This window comes from Diospyros lotus, chromosome 15, assembly GCF_014633365.1.
Source record: "Diospyros lotus cultivar Yz01 chromosome 15, ASM1463336v1, whole genome shotgun sequence".
Taxonomy (NCBI): Eukaryota; Viridiplantae; Streptophyta; class Magnoliopsida; order Ericales; family Ebenaceae; genus Diospyros; species Diospyros lotus.
The window spans coordinates 32,378,795-32,384,113 of NC_068352.1; the positions used below are offsets into that span (position 1 = coordinate 32,378,795).

Below are 5,319 nucleotides of genomic sequence, written 5' to 3' on the forward strand. Positions count from 1 at the left end.
GCTGCCTCTCTCTCCTCTTGCTGCTCCTTGCCCTCGCTTTCTCGCCTCTTGCTGCTCAATCGGCGATCGCTAGTCCTCACCGACTTGCCTCACCCTCATGGCCGGTGGCTCGTTGCTCGATCGCTGGCTCGCCATCGCCCTCCGCCGCTCGCCCTTGTGGGTTGTGGCCGGTGGCTCGGTGCCTCTCGATTGTTGATTGGGTCTTCAGATTCAGTCTTTCAGATGCTTTAACTCCAGATCTGCTTCAACTTTCAGCGGTTAGTTGCTCATTCATTTCGTTTCGCTCATGGTAGTATCCTTCATTTCGTTTCATTGTTTATGGTAGTTTTTAATTGATAAAATAAAATAAATTAATTTTATTCTTATGTTATAAATATTTATTTATTTTTTATATTTTATTATAAAAAAATAAAATTTGGATGTACTATACAATTCGGGACCCATTTTCACATCTCACCTTAAGGCCCCCAAAACTCAGGTCCGGCACTAGTCTAAGTCAAAATATGAATGGTTTGATTTGTGAAGATAAAAGGTGGCCGGGTCCACCCGGCCCAAGTTGTCCATGTCATTACACAATATTAATTATAAGAGGTTGCAAGGTAAGACTTTGGGCCCTCATTGAAGCCCATTTTCCTATGGGCCTGAGCATTTGGCTCGCTCACCACATTCTTGTCTCCTTCTGAATAAAAAACATTAAATTTTTATTTTAATTTTTAATTTTTATATTTTTTTATTATTTTAATTATACCATTGAATCTATATTTTTAAATCAATTTAATTCATATATTTTGATATTTGTTTTATGTGACAATCCTAATTTTTTATTATTTCGATTATACCTTTAAACATACATTTTTGAATTAATTTAATCCCTATATTTTAATGTGAATAGAATGTGATATGTATTTTGTTATCTCACATTAACCTTTTTTTTAACATATGAAAATTTAAGCGTTAAATTAATTTGGAAATGCAAATCTATAATTGAAATAACAAAATTTTGAATTGTCATACGATAAAAATATCAAAGTACAAGAGTTAAATTGAATCAAAAATTAAGTTTAAAGTTGTAATTGAATTAACAAAAAATTCAGGTGACCATGTGATATAAAAGTACAAAAACAAAAATATAAATTTGACCAAATAAAAATGTACAAATAAATGGAAACAAAAAACCATCTTCAAGGATTAGGTGGAAGAAACCATCTTCAAGGACCGATATGAACATGAAAAGACTGACATTTACCATCCAAACATACAGGCAAAGAAAACCAGAAGAAAACAAAACCGTTGCCCTTCTGCTGCAAATTCTTTTTTACAACTTCATGCATTCAGTTCAAGTAAGAGGGGATGTTTCATTAAAGAAGATCAAAATGAAAGCCTAACAAGACGACGATCGGGATTCTTGTGACTAATCTCTGTTCTTCCAGTAATCAGAATTCAAACTGATGGGGTAGAGATCGCCAGCAGATGCAGAAGAACCAGTCCATGGCCTGTCAAATGGCATACTTTGGATTTGGCTATCTTCTGTCATCTTTGTTTCCTGGTTGTGTTTCCATTCATCCATCTTTCCCTTGAACTTTACTTGGTCATGGTATTTGGTTCCATCTGAAAGGGGATCCTTAACAATTGTCCTGCCTTCGAGCATGCTTACGACTGAAGACATGGCAGGCCTAACTGATGCAGTGGCATTAGTGCACAGAAGAGCTACATTAATCATTAAAATCGCCTCGTCTCTGTTGAAGGCTGCTCCCATCTTTGGATCTACAAGCTCTATCAGTCTTCCCTCTGCCTCCAGTTCAAGTGTCTAAGGGAGAGACATAAAGCAATTTTAAAACTTAGATATTTCCATGCGGATGCTGTAACTGCAAGTAAGGGCCCTAAGATCTGTTTCCTAAACATAGATTGGAAACACAAGAAGTGCTTTGCTACCTAAAACAAAAACGCAAGGGTAATCTGTAAATTTTCAAGCCAACTTGTTCGAGAAGTTTTCACACTATTTCAGTAAACAAATTTCTTCCCAAGGCTTAGATAATTGTGTTCTTTTACTTCACAGAAGTGTCACTCTACCCCTTATATAATCACACAATTAATAGCATTTTTTATTTGACTCCAATATCAAGTTGAGGTCGATTGAAGAAAATGAGATACTAGAGTACCAACTAATGCAAGAAAGAAAGATATTCAACTTACAGTATCAAGAAGATTAAAACAGGGTTCTTTCGTCCTGAAACTAGTGTTACTTCTCCCACTAACTATTTCAAGTGCAACAATTCCAAAGCTATATACGTCTACTTTGTCAGTTAAGTAACCATGCATTGCATATTCTGGTGCCATATATCCACTGCATATCCAAATTATTACATTATCATTCTATGAGAATAGTTATTTCCCATGCTTTAGTTGTTATTATGAACAATTATACATGGAAGGGGAAGAACACTTTGTTACAACTATAAAGATAAGAAAATGATTTTAAGAAACAACAATTAATTCATCAACTTTGATTTAAAGCATATACTTACTAAGTTTCCGCAATTTTGGTGCTTATATGGGTATTATCCTCTTCGTCAAGTTTTGCCAAACCAAAATCGGATATCTTAGGGTTAAGATTCTTGTCAAGCAGCACATTGGTGGACTTAATATCTCTGTGAACTATCTTAAGTCTTGATTCTTCATGGAGAAAAGCCAAACCTCGAGCTATACCAATGCATATCTTATATCTTGTCTGCCAGTCCAATTTCAATTGGAATTCTTCTGGGCCTTCAAATTTAAAAGGAATGAGAATACATAATTATCAGCTAAATGGTGTATGCTCAAATATGCACATATATATTCTGATGTAAAGATAAACAACAAAAAATAAATTATGGTTTGAAGTTTACCAAATAAAGCACGAGCAAGACTATTATTTTCCATATACTCATATACTAGCAACAATTGATTGCCTACAATGCAATATCCATACAACCTCACTAGATGAGGGTGTTCTAAAGCAGAAACCATCCTTATTTCATTAACAAACTCGCGGTTCCCTTGCTTCAATTTGGAAGATAGCTATTTTATAGCAATTGTGGTGCCATCTACTAGAAGTCCCTAGAATTTTAAGATACAAATATGGGGGATTTTTGCATAAGAAGAATTTTGTTGAAACATGAGATTATCAAAGTTCAAATGTGATTACAGATCTGGATCCATTATCCATTTTAAGAATACCTTATAAACGGATCCAAAACCGCATTCTCCAATCTTATTAGCAGCATCAAAATTGTTTGTGGCAGCTTTAATTTGCCTCAAGGTGAATGAACCTGTCTGCAAGTCTAGACCCTTCAGGTCTACGAAAGATGACAAGTGAGATAAGAAATAAATTTAGATATAATAACCAAACATAATCTTAATATTCTTAAGACTTATAAATATTTAATTCCCACAAAGTCTATTTACAACTTCTAGTAAAATAGCATCAAGCTATTTTTCACAAGATGAAGTGCTAAATAATTTCAAGTTTAAATAATATCTTGCAAGAAAAAAAACAAACTTATATAACCGAGGTTGATAAAGAGAAATTTTAAAATTGCAGGGGCTTAATTTGCAAAAAGAGTAGCAAACAGGGATCCCTCGATAAGCTTAGAAAGCATAAAAATGGCAATAAAGAACAGTTATTTATTTACAATTGTAAGCTATAAAGTACCTTCATCCATTTTATCTTTGCGTCTTAGGCAGCCTCTCCACCGAAGGATACCTAGAAGCAATATAATAACAAAAGCTACAGCAATCACAATCCCAGCCACTGCACCAGCAGACATGCGATTTGCACCTTATGATAGCGGGGTAAAACCCACATGAGAAAAAAAAAACAAAAAAAAAATGATAAGAGATTATATTAAGCCCGTCAACATGGCGACCCCAAGTGACTTGCAAGGAACAGATTACTTCATCAAATAATAAAAGCGGCTTACGAGAATCCACAGATATAGCTGAAATGAGAGGACCATATACTCCTCTAACAGGGACAGCAGTTGTCCCTCTTCCAGCCCAATAAAAGCGGATTTCCAGTATGCCATTGGTCACAGTTGCCTTGTATGGCATTATTATACTCTTACCCACCTACCCGCTTTATCCACAATGTTGAAATCTTTTTCCACCAGCTTTCCCTGCAACAATTCCTTATGGTCATGTCTTACTTGAGCTCTTGCTTGGGTTAGCTTTCTTAAATTTTGAACAACATCAATGCCATACGGATAGGAAAATCAAATGATGAATTACATGGAAGCAATATCTCCCAATAAGAATCACACATAAAATAGAATATGCCAGCAGTATCCATTCTTAACAAAGAAGTGAAAAGACAAACAAATAAAAAAAGGTAGTACACTGCAAAAATCTACCTGAATGTAAATATCGAATACGCGCCTTCCAAGGCTGTTATATGTCTTGTCATCAGTAAACATGATTTCTGCAAAATGAAGGTTCACTTTGTAGCTTTCATTCTTCAAGCAGAACCCATAATAGGCCAGAGATAGGGGGGAAAGTCGTGCATCCATGTACAAGTCTGGATCCTCATCCTTCACAGAAAGGATTGAAGTATTTTTCTGAATAAAGGAGCCCTTTGGACTGCGAGCATCTTCCATGAAGTAACCTGTGCTACTAAATGCCCAGTTACTATTACTTTCAACGAACTTCAAACTCGTAGCCGGGGTTGTAGTATCAGCTTCATATTTGGTGCCCTTGCCAACATTTACTTCTTTGCCACCACAGTTTATGCGGAAGAAAAACCGAGCTGATATAAAGCATAACCAGATTATGAGATGAAGAAACAAGCAGACTAACAACCATCCCTCTCAAGTTATAGGCTTGACTTGTTTTAGCATAAAACATTTTACATTGAAAAACAATTTACATGTGAAAATGCTTTACGCAAAAAAAAATATTGTTCGTCTTAATTTCTAGTGTTTGGTTGGATGTAAAATAGTTTTGTTAAAAAAAATATTTTCCATATTTTTTGTCATTCAAAACCGGAAAATATGTAAAATGTTTTACTTCTAAAAGAAACAGAGCCATAATATTTATGTTTGGAGTAAATACTATCAAGTGTTTCTTAGCAAATAAATAAATAAAAAGACTGACCTCTCCCCCAATGCAAATTTTGTGATCCACACTACAGATCACAAAGGGAAAGGCCAAACAGACTTTTGAACAAGTCAAACACCTCGCATCGCTATTGTGAGTCCAACATTTCAACTTGATTGATCTTAGCCAAAAAAAAAAAAATCAGCTGAATTACAACTCTATCATCATTAGCAGCCCTTGTTTCAATAT

The 5,319-nt window shown here is 35.1% G+C and overlaps 1 pseudogene; it reads right to left on the reverse strand.

Moving 5' to 3' along the window:
- Positions 1 to 1,221: 1,221 nt before the first annotated feature.
- Positions 1,222 to 4,615, reverse strand: LOC127791810 (probable leucine-rich repeat receptor-like serine/threonine-protein kinase At3g14840; annotated as a pseudogene).
- Between the last annotated feature and the right edge of the window lie 704 nt (positions 4,616 to 5,319).